The sequence below is a fragment of the Lotus japonicus genome, chromosome 3 (genome assembly GCF_012489685.1).
Source record: "Lotus japonicus ecotype B-129 chromosome 3, LjGifu_v1.2".
Taxonomy (NCBI): Eukaryota; Viridiplantae; Streptophyta; class Magnoliopsida; order Fabales; family Fabaceae; genus Lotus; species Lotus japonicus.
This window is the reverse complement of record NC_080043.1, coordinates 73,456,993-73,469,243: the sequence shown is the minus strand read 5'-3', so window position 1 is coordinate 73,469,243 and position 12,251 is coordinate 73,456,993.

The following is a 12,251-nucleotide window of genomic DNA, read 5'->3' as shown; positions in this document are numbered from 1 at the left end:
GACGTTTTTAAGCATTAGGGACCACAAGTGACATTTCAAAAGAATAGGGACTAAATTGCTTGACGCCTGTAACTTTAGGGACAAAAGTGGTGTGAGTAATATTTCCAAAATATATGAACTTGGAAATATGCATTCTATTAATGGTTATAATAATTAATGTTAAAGTTATTTTAATATGTTGATGGTGGTCCAGTGGATGTGTGACTAGTTTACTACTTGCGTGAAGTGGGTTTGAATCTTGGTGGCATCTTTTTCATTTGTGAATTTCCGGAAATAGGTTCAGTTATTTAGCAAAAAGGTGCGACTATAGGATTCAAACACGCACCCTTTTATGAGGAGGTGCAGGCCGCGGTTTGCCAGATGAACCAACATGTTTATTGTGATTAATTTTGAACATTAATAATATATAACGGTTTTCTGGAAATTGTTTCTCAAAGAGATATATCTCTTCACCAATGTTAGTATCTCTATATAAAGAGATAGGCTTAAATGCATTTGGTGCCCCTGATGTATTTCAAAAGTGCAAATGATAACCCTACTCTTTTTTTGTAAACGTTTGTACCCCCTTTGTTTTGAGAAAGTACACCGAATGCCCCTCCGTCAGGTTGACGTTAAAATCCTAACGGAGGAGCTGACATGGATATTATTTTTACTTTTTCCTTTATTTTCTCATGCCACGTGGATTTTATCAACTAAAAACAAAAAAAAAAAGGAAAAATGACAAAGGCTTCAAGAAATTGGTCTTCTTTCTCAGAACAAAGCTCGCCGGAGAAACGCCAGTGGCGGTGGTGGCGGTCGCCGGAGTGACGGTGGCCGATCGTCAAATTGATTGAGGGGTTTTGAAGCGGATGATGAGGGGAGTTTAGCCATGGTGTTGGTTTCTCCAAAAGGAGAGCGGTTCGCCGGAGATCGGAGGTTGAAGGTGGCGGCTAGGGTTTGGTTTCTCCTCTATTTCTCTGTTGTTTCTCATCATGTTGGTGATGATGGTGCTCGCGGTGGTGCTGGACGTTGGTGGTGTGCTCGTATCTGAACCAGAGGTAAGGAAAAGAGGAAGATGATGGCTTGATGGTGCTGGTTCGTGAGGGAGAAGGTGGTCCTGTACCCCTTTTCTCTCCCAAACCAACCACCTCTCTCTCCATCCCAAACTCCCTCAACCCTTCTCCACCAAACCCTTCTCCCTTCTTTCAGGATTCAGAACAATTTCTCCACCATGAAAATGCAAATGCTTCTTCATCTCGCTTCCCTGATTGGTCCTATACCCAGGACCTAATTCCATTCAATCTGTTCGATTCCAAGCCCAACCTAGCGAAACCCAGATCGAGATTGGGGAAAACACAACACAAACCCCAATCAACCAAACCACTGGCAGTAGCAGCAGCTGCTTCACCATCTCAAATCCTATTCTCATAACCTTAGAAAATTAAAAAACCCTTTCTTACTCCTTCCTACAATTTCCACCACCTTCGATTTCAAAGACTCTCACTTTCCTTTCTTCTGCTGTGATGGGATCTCAGCCTCTGGAGAATGAAAATTGAAAACTGTTCTGGAAAGGGAAAAATGCAGAAATGAAAATTGGATTGATTCTGATGGAAAATCGGTTTCTATATGTGGGTATGAGGAGAATGAAATTGAAAACTGTTCTAGAAAGGGAAAAATTGTTGGATTCAGATGGATTCATATAAAGAAAGAGGGAAATTGCGGTTAGATTATAGAAAGAGAAAGAGAAACTGGGCTAAGTTTGATTTTTTTTCTTAAAAATGGGGAAAAATCTTGATTGTGAATTGGGAATTGATCTTGGGGAGATAGGAATGAAGTGCCAGAGTTGAATTGGTGCTGGCAACGCCATTGGTGTGGTTAGTGTTGATTCAGAATTAGCACGTGATTATCACGTGCCATCTTTTTTTGTTTTTTTTTTTTTGTTTTTTGTTATTATAATCCACGTGGCAATAAGAAAAATGAAAAAGAAAAGCCACGTCAGCTCCTCCGTTAGGATTTTAACGTCAACCTGACGGAGGGGCATTCGGTGTACTTTTTCAAAACAAGGGGGGTACAAACGTTTACAAAAAAAGAGTAGGGTTATCATTTGCACTTTTGAAATACATCAGGGGCACCAAATGCATTTAAGCCAAAGAGATATTTGGGCAGAAAAGAGACAGAACATATGCACGAAATTGGACTTCATTTTGGCCAATTTCTCTTCCATTTACTTTATCCTAAATCATCCTCCACTTCACTAATGCATGAGTGAAGTGTGAGAATCATACTTCTGTAAACTATTATTAAAGATATGCTTGGTGTGTTAGTGCAAACCACATCAAGGTATTCAAAGTATCCTGAAGGAAATTCATTGGTTTTCTCACTTGCATCCAATACACAGTAATTGGTGGGGGTGAATTGAACCTAAAGGTTAGTGCGTATGCACGCTTTGAATCTTCGTGCTTCCGTCATCAACATCTTCATCAATTCAAGTGTTGCAGCATCTCCCCAACAGATTATTTCCCAACAATCTTTAGGTTCAATTGTTCTTAATCAAGGGTTGCATCACTCAAAGTTATGATGTCTAATTTTGTTAAATTGGACAAGGTTGATGGAGGCAATTTCTACCGATGGAAGAAGAAGATGCAATTCCTTCTTACAACCTTGGAAGTGGTGTATGTTCTGAACACCACAAGATCATTAGAGAAGGAAAATGAAACCATGACTGAAACAAGAGAAGATCAAATGGGATCAATTACACTTATGAATAGAGGTTAGTACCCCACAACCATTCGTATTGTGTGAAGACTATGAATTCTTAAGATCTAATATATCTTCTACATGCTTTAATATGATTAAGTTTACATGTGGTAGCAAAGCATGAGTTAGAGAATTTGTTGTTTTTCTTTAATGGTGATTTGATCTATGAATGATGTCTTAAAATTATTCTTGATGGTTTTGAGAACTTAACTATTAATTTTTCACTGCATAAATATGATGATTTAAACAAATGATTGAGATTATGTGATTGCTACAATCTAAATTATTGTTGTTCATGTTTTTAAAATTAGAGTTAAGTATTCGTATCATGAGAATCCTTATTTATGATTTCTGCTTCATTAGGATGATAAATGATGATCATATGCAATTTTATGATTACTGTGACTTCTGTCAATGCTTTGGAAATGGAAAACTAACTTATACGTTTAAATAAATTATAATTGTTAATGATGATGTTATATGAACGTCGGCAAGAGTGGTTTGACTATGCTGGAAGTTGTGTGGGTGAGGGTGTGTGTGTTCGATCCCATGCAGTACCTGTTTTACGTTTTTGAAGGTTAAGAAAAAAAAAATTTAATAATGAAATGGTGTGAATTCAATGGGAATTGAACTCAAGACGTGACGCTCCAGGTGCCTTAACAAACCACACAACTAGCTATTTGTTTTTGTCATGTCTTTGATATTAAATGTTAATATCATTACTATTTTCGAAACAAATTTTTATGTTTCATCATTTTCCCATATATATTATGTTATGGTGAAAGTAAAATAAATGTGTTTCACTTGTATTTTGTGAAATTAATGAATTATCAAAATAATTTTTATTACCATGAAACTTTCATTAAATGTTTTAGTAAGTGATAGAGGAGGAAAGTTTTATCACCATGATTATTTTGAGTCCACTAGTATTGTGCATCAAACACCTGCACCATATTCCCCATAACAAAACGGAATAGCATAAAAGAAAAATATGGTATTTCCTATTCTGGTTCATCTAAAGGATACTGGGGGAAAGCCATGCTAAATGCATGTCATATATTAAATAGAGTTCCTAATAAAAGGAACAATATGACCTCATATGAACTCTGGAAGAAGAGAAAACTCAACCTTAATTATTTAAAAGTTTGGGGTTGTAGAGCAACTATAAAGGTTCTTGAACCAAAAAGAAAGAAATTTGGTGAAAGATGAGTTGAATGTGTATTTCTTGGCTATGCTGAAAATAGCAAAGCATATAGATTTATGATTGTTAAATCAAATGACTCATATCCTATTAATATTGTGATTGAGTCAAGAGATGCAATTTTTCAAGAAAATAGATTTACATCAATTCAAAAACCCAAAGACATTGTTCATTCTAATGTACAAAGTCTAGAAACCAATGTATCTAATAAAGATGCCTTGAAAAGTTCAGAACCTAGAAGAAGTAAAAGAATCCGTAAAGTGAAAGATTATGGATCAGACTTCTTTATGTTCCTTGTTGAAGGAACTAATGACTTCATAAATAGTTATGGACCAATTTGCTATAATTTAGAGAGTGATCCAGAAACATTTGAAGAGGTTATCAAGTCTCAAGATTCCGTTTTTTAGAAAGAAGCTATTCATAAGGAAAGAGACTCAATTATGGGAAATAAAACTCGGAAACTAGTAGATCTTCCTCCAGGGTCCAAATCAATAGGTTGTAAATGGATCTTTAAAAAGAAAATGAAAGTTGGTGGTACCATTGATAAATTTAAGGCTATACTTGTTGCTAAAGGATTTACACAAAAGGAAGGTATTGATTACTTCGATACCTATGCACCTGTTGCAAGAATTGCATTAATTAGAGTGTTGTTGGCACTAGCTTCTATTTATAAGTTTGTAATACATCCAATGGATGTTAAGACAATTTTCCTAAATGGAGAGTTGGAAGAAGAAGTGTATATAAAACAACCTGAAGGGTTTGTTGTCAAAGGTCAAGAACATAAAGTGTGTAAATTGACTAAGTTGTTATATGGGTTAAAACAGGCACCCAAACAATGACACCAAAAGTTTGATCAAGTTGTGTTTGCTAATGGATATAAAATAAATGAATCTGACAAATATGTTTATAGTAAATTTCACAATGAAAAAGGTGTTATGATTTGTTTATATGTGGATGATATGTTAATCTTTGGCACTGATCTAAATGAGGTAGAAAAGACTAAATCTTTCTTATCGAATAGTTTTGATATGAAAGATCTAGGTGAAGCAGATGTGATTCTAGGAATTAAAATCATAAGAGATGGTGAGAGTATTGGTTTATCTCAATCTCACTATATTGAGAAGGCGCTTAAGAAATTTGATTATTTTGATTGCAAATAAGTTTCTACCCGTTTTGATCAAATACTAATTTACAACCACATAAGGGATGTCATGTAGCACAACTTGAATATTCAAAGGCAATCGGATGTTTAATGCATGTCATGACCTATACTAGACCTGATATAACATATGATGTCGGTAGGTTAAGTCGGTATACATGTAATCCAAGTAAAGACCATTGACATGCTGTTAATAGAGTATTGAAATACTTGAGAGAGACAATTAATTTTAGTTTGACCTATAATGGTTATCCTTCAGTTTTGGAAGGATATACAGATGCTAGTTGGGTAACTTATGTAGAAGATCATGCTTCCACTAGGGGATGAATCTTCAACCTTGGTGGATGTGCAGTTTCTTGGGGTTAAAAGAAACAAACTTCCATTGCCGACTCCACCATGACTGCATAGTTTATTGTTCTTGCTGCATGTAGTAAAGAGACTGTATGACTAAGAAATTTATTGTATGAGATACTTATTTGGCCAAAACTAATGAGACAAGTATCCATACATTGTGATAGTCAGTGCACACTATCAAAAGCATACAGCCAAGTATATAATGGAAAATCCAGACATATTGGTTTAAGACATAGCTATGTGAAGGATTTAATTTCAAATTGAGTAATCTCCATAGTGTTCATAAGAACTGAGAAGAATCTTGCAGATCCTTTGACGAAAGGTCTGACAAAGGACATGGTGTTGAAGACATCATTGGGGATGAGTCTCAAGTCCATATCGAATTGATCACCAATAGTGGAAACTCAACTCACACTTAAGTAAAATTAAGTCTTGAGTTCAATGATGAAAGTACACTATAAGAGTGATTGCAAGTACTTAATTATCGATACATCCCAAAGAGTAGAAGTACTTGGACCATAAGAATAAAGTGGTAGGATGAAGGTTTCTTCTTAATAGACATATAACATATATTTGTTGGAATGCATAATTATGGGTGCATTTATGATATAGTCTACCTATATGAGAATGAAGTGGAGCCGCTTCATAGAGTTAAAGGGCTTGACTCTTAAATTCTCATGAAAAGGATATGTGATGTAACGCCCCAAATTCTCAACTGAGGAGTCACATTAGTTACCTAACAAAATCTAAAAACTATTTCGTAATCCTAAGAAAACACAATATATATTTTTTTCCTTTTCGAAACAACTGAACATAATTAAATACGAAACATAGACTTTATTCAACAACCCGTTCCCGACATATAATAATAGCGTCTTACAATATCGTAAGCAGGTTTCCAAAATAAGTACGCTCACTGAAACAGTGGCGAAGATAAGGTTTGAACAACAGAGTTTTCAGATGGAGAAAGAAACTCAGACATAATCCACCAAAAGGAAGAAGCAACTGCTTCATCCACCTTTACACGACCGCCCACGGTCACGGTCTCCAACTCGAACGGCTAAGCTTCAGCGGAAGGCTCACCATCGCCTAATAGCGTTAAGCGCCCAAACAACAAGTAGCAAATAGAAAGGGTTAACTCCATGCAATTACCATGTATAAAAGAGAAAATCATGCTGTTCAAATATACTTACCTAGCATAGTAAATAAACTAGCAACATAACTAAACTCATATATCAACAACTTAAACATAGATGAACTCAGATATCAATAAACCAATAACTATAATCCAACAACATAGGGTCAGGTGTTAGTTCCCTATAATGCAACTATATGTTGCTAACAAAATGGATTGATCAAAATCGTCTCTCAAGACGGGACAATGATAGGACACACCTCCTCATCGCCACTTATATCGTCATACATGACGGGACAATCATAGGACAAACCTCCTAATCGCCACTTAGCGTCTCACAAGACGGGACAATCATAGGACACACCTCCTGATGCCACTTAGCGTCTCACAAGACGGGACAATGATAGGACACACCTCTTCATCGCCACTTAACGTCACACAAGACGGGACAATGATAGGACACACCTCCTCATCGCCACTTGACTCAAGCCCTATATGCCAAGTCAGACAACAACAAAGCCCAACCAAGGACCAATCCAAAGTAACCACATGTTCCATCCTCTAGGAAGCAGTAAAGACAGAAACCAGTAAACGGCCGGAGCCTCTCAGAAAACGGAGACACACGTCTCAATAAGTTCACTCGGCCGAAACCTTCAGAAAAGATTTAGCACAAGCCTCAGAAAGAGTCAATATAAGCAAGCATACAACATTGCAAGCATAATAATCATAATCCAATGCCAATCAATATAAACATCTTCATCTCAAACGCATGCAGTGCGATAAAAGCATGCAAGACTCAAAGACGCGCTAAAACTGAGTTACCCTTACGATAAAAGCAGGCAAGACTCAAATGACGCTTTAAAACTGAGTTACCCTTACGATAAAAGCAGGCAAGACTCAAATGACGCTTTAAAACTGAGTTACCCTTACCTTCGTGAGTAGAAGTTGGGCATGAAAGTTGTGAACCTAGAACAAGGAAACACAATCATCAACACAAGCCCTACTAGAAATAACACTATCTAATAACGCTAACCGAAACCGGAAAGAAAGCTTTTAAAGCTTCAGAGTTCCTCTTAAGGCACGAAATTGACAATAGAACTTCGTTCGTTAAAACGAGCATAACTCGAGCTACAGAACTCGGAATGACACGAAACCAGCGCCAAAATTTCGACAATCGAAAGAGCTACGCAATGGCTCAGGTCATATAGACCCAAAAAAAATTTTTGGACACGGTACCCTAAGCAATAGGTTTCGGCCACTATGTAAAATAGGGTTCCCGAACTTTTTCTTCGATCTAAATCGATTCCTAGGTATTCTTAGGCGATATCTAGGCCAGAGAAACTCTCAGAAAAATTATCGAATCGAAAAACTGTCGCAGGGGTATTTTGGTCAATATTTTTAGCTTGGAAACTAAAAAATCAGAATTTCGAAAAACAAATTAGATGGGGTTGATACCAACGACGATTATGACGACTAATCTTACTAACTCTAAGCTCAGTCGAGGGTTTTTAAGCCCAAAGGTTGGAATTTTAGCCAAAAATAGGTATTATGAGCAGAATTGAAATTCGGCGACAATTCAGCGAGAATCGGCGAAATGAAATCCGCTAAACATGCTCAGGGGCACGCACAGAACAAGATTAGATAGAAGGATGAAGTTATTTGGATAGTTTTGTAAAAAGCTCAAAACTTAGAGCATAGAAAAGCATAGAGAAAAGCGGCAGAATTTACGATCAGAAGTAAGGATTATCATCAGTACCTTGAGGCCTACGCGTAGCAACGAACTGTGGGACGATCAGGCAAGAATCGGCGAAAAACTCTTCTCCTTTCCTCTCCTCTTGGCCGCGGGTTTTGGGTGGGTTTTGGTGAGATTTTTGGTTTTTCATTCTTCAAGCTACAACCTATATATAGTGAATGAAATGGAAGATATTTTGTGAAGATATTTTGAGAAGATATTTTGTAAAGATATTTTGAGAAGATATTTTCTAAACCGGTACAGATTGGTTTAGACACTGGTGGATTTAACTCATAGAGTTAAGATAAAAATATAAGAGTGATTCCGATTTTTCCTGCGCATTCCTCTGTGAATTCTAAGATAGGTTTTGGCGACAGAATTCCAAAACTCAAAAGAGATTTCTTGGAATTAAGGTAAACAATCCAAAGTCGGTGTAAATCTATTTTACCCGAAAAGTTACTTTTTGCAGTGAATGTCGGATGAGAAAACTTCTCTCTGAAGAAAGATGGGAAACATCAGGAGAAATAGGTGTACGTGTGTGGAATCTTCGTTTGAAGCTCCGAATAGAAAAAGTCTTCATCAACCGTTTATTCTAGGTTTCTTGAGCTATCAGGGTTTTAGTTTCGGCAAACCTCCGAGAATTAGAATCGGACGTTCGTACAGTTCAGGGTTTCATGTCGAAACACTTGTCAAGGAAAGGAATAAGAGAAATTCTTATATTCCTCTGATTATTTTTGAATATCGTTTCTACGGTGCTTTAAGAGCAGATTAGTCATTTACTAATGTTTTTGCCCTAAGGCGGAAGTGAATAAGACTCGTGCTATAACCTATAGCGACTATATAACTATTCTTAACCATTTCCTGAACCTTCTTCTTCATAGCGCTAATCCCAACATTAAACGAAAGTCAAGTTCCTCTCACGCTTACACTGAATCCTACGCGTGAGCTGGAAATTATTTATCTATTTAATTCTAAAATCCTGGGTCTTACATGTGACACAAGGTCATATTGAATGTGTCAAATTTAAAATTATTTTGATAATACCGAGATTTCATGTGTAAGTTATGCACACTTGTTACATTGAATAGTTGGTTCAAAGTTTGTCTACTAATGTCTATTCGGGATAAGTGGAACTCATTTCTTACTAAGTAATGATTCAAATCGTAAGATACCATTATCTGAAACCATGATATTTCCAGAAATATGGATTTAGTTATATTTTATAAATGGTGAGGGATTGTGAGTAATATTTCCAAAATATATGAACTTGGAAATATGCATTCTATTAATGGTTATAATAATTAATGTTCAAGTTATTTTAATATGTTGATGGTGGTCCAGTGGATGTGTGACTAGTTTACTACTTGCGTGTAGTGGGTTCAAATCTTGGTGGCATCTTTTTTATTTGTGAATTTCCAGAAATAAGTTAAGTTATTTAGCAAAAAGGTGCGACTATAGGATTCAAACATGCACCCTTTCATGAGGAGGTGCATGTCGCGATTTTCCAGATGAACCAACATGTCTATTGTGATTAATTTTGAACATTAATGATATATAACAGTTTTCTGGAAATTGTTTCTCAAAGAGATATATCTCTTCACCAAGGGATGTTAGTATCTCTATCTAAAGAGATATTTGGGCAGAAAACAGAGACAGAACATATGCACGAAATTAGACTTCATTTTGGCCAATTTCTCTTCCATTTACTTTATCCTAAATCATCCTCCACTTCACTAATGCATGAGTGAAGTGTGGGAATCATACTTCTGTAAACTATTATCAAAGATATGCTTGGTGTGTTAGTGCAAACCACATCAAAATATTCAAAGTATCCTGAAGGGAATTCGCCGGTTTTCTCACTGGCATCTAATACACAGTAATTGGGGGGACGAATTGAACCTAAAGGTTAGTGCGTATGCACGCTTTGAATCTTCGTGCTTCCATCATCAACATCTTCATCAATTCAAGTGTTGCAGCATCTCCCCAACATATTATTTCCCAACAAGTGGCCCTTCACCCGAGAATGGAGGCACCCCTTGTTGGATTACAGGAGTGGGAGGGGGTGAAAGGAGGTTAGAAGGTAGGTCCCACCACATTTTTTGGTTTCTTCAAAATGAGAAGAAAGGGGCTTCATGCTGGTTTTTTCTTGTTTTTCTCTAACAAATTTGCCTTTATAAAAAAAAGGCTTAAATACTCTGGAGGTCCCTAGAATTGTACCCCTTACGAAAATAAGTCCCTGAAAAGAAAAAAATCCGATTCCGGGTCCCTGAATTTTTTTTAATCAAAATAAGTCCCTACGCGTGTTTAAAGCTTAGGTGACTCTATTTTTGCATAGTCATTGTTTCCATGTGGCCTTTATTATTATTTTTAATTACACATGGCTTATTAAACGAAAGGCTTATTTTTTTTATTAAAATAACCCAAAATCCAGAAACATTTTGTTGATCATCATGTTCATGTATGATCTTCATCTTCAACTTCCATCATCTTCTATCATCTTCAAACTTCAAACAAATAGAACTTAGAAATTAAAACTCAAAAGACCCACACTTTATCCTCTCCATTAATTAAAACCCAGAATGTTTGTAGATGTAAGGAAACCAGAAAAAAAAATTCAAACTCCTGCAAACAGAGAGGATCAAAATCAACAGAACGCAAGCAACTTGCATCAACTAATGGACCTGACCATCACCATCACAGGACCACCTTCGACAGTGGAAACATTGGAGGCTCCGTTCTTATCATTCCGATCAAGATCTTTGTCGCGCCAGCTCCTGCTCCTTTGCCTTCACAAATCCAGCCACCGCACAGAGCCTCCTTCTCCCGCATCCCAAATCTTACAGGAAAACCCCAACCCACCACCGATCTGGTGCTTGTGGTGGTGGTTGGTCCTCCCCCCTTCAGATATAGAGCTTGTGGCTTCACCACCGAGCAGCGATGAATGGGGTGGCGCGAGAGAGGAGAAACAACGGCGGATCGGACCTCGTGGGGGAGATTGGCGCTGGAATCGGCGAGGAGCGTGGCGGCGGACTGGTCACGACAACAGAGAAGAAGCGTGCCGGCAGCGCTAGACACAGAAGAGCATGGCGGCAGCGCGGTTTTGTGGAGAAAGAATGAGAAGAGGTGGTGGTGGCGACACGACCATGGATGTGTGGCGGCGAGGCCAAGGAGATGGTGGTGGCGGCGAGGCCATGGGAGAGATGGAGGTGGCAGCTACGTTTGTGCTTGTAGGAGAAGATGAGAAGTGATTAGGGATAAGGGATTAGATTTTAGTTGATTTAGGGTTTTTTCTGAATTTAAATTATTTAATTATATTTTATTGATAAAAAAAATAATAGAAAAGCCACGTGGAATACTTGACTGGACCAAATTTGAGCCACATCAGCTCCCAACACGCGTAGGGACTTGGTTAGATTAAAAAACAAATTCCAGGGATCCGGAATTGAAAAAAAAAAATTTAGGGACTTATTTTCGTACTCCATACAATTTCAGGGACCTCTAGAGTATTTAAGCCTAAAAAAATCATTTGATATATAGTTGGCTAAAACTATCTTTAGACACCACAAGTATATTTCACTCGTGTGCATCTCAAAAAAAAAGTGCATCTCATAAAAAAAATTTCACTCGGTGTGAACTGTTAGGAATCTCAAACTTCTATTATATCAAATGACCTACAAAATCTACTTCATTTCTCATGACTTTCTTTGTATCATCTTTCCACTCACTATCTTTGTACACAATTCCCAAACTCCAAAAACAGTTTCAAAACCTACACATATTCAGATATCATGCAATTGCCCCTCTTATACCCTCTTTCTTCTAACTTGTAATTTGGCCCATCTTGAAAGTTCTAAGGTTCTCCAATATATTAATTCATAATATAATCGCATGAGTGAAAACTAAAATGTGAATTCACAGGCGCGCTATGTATATT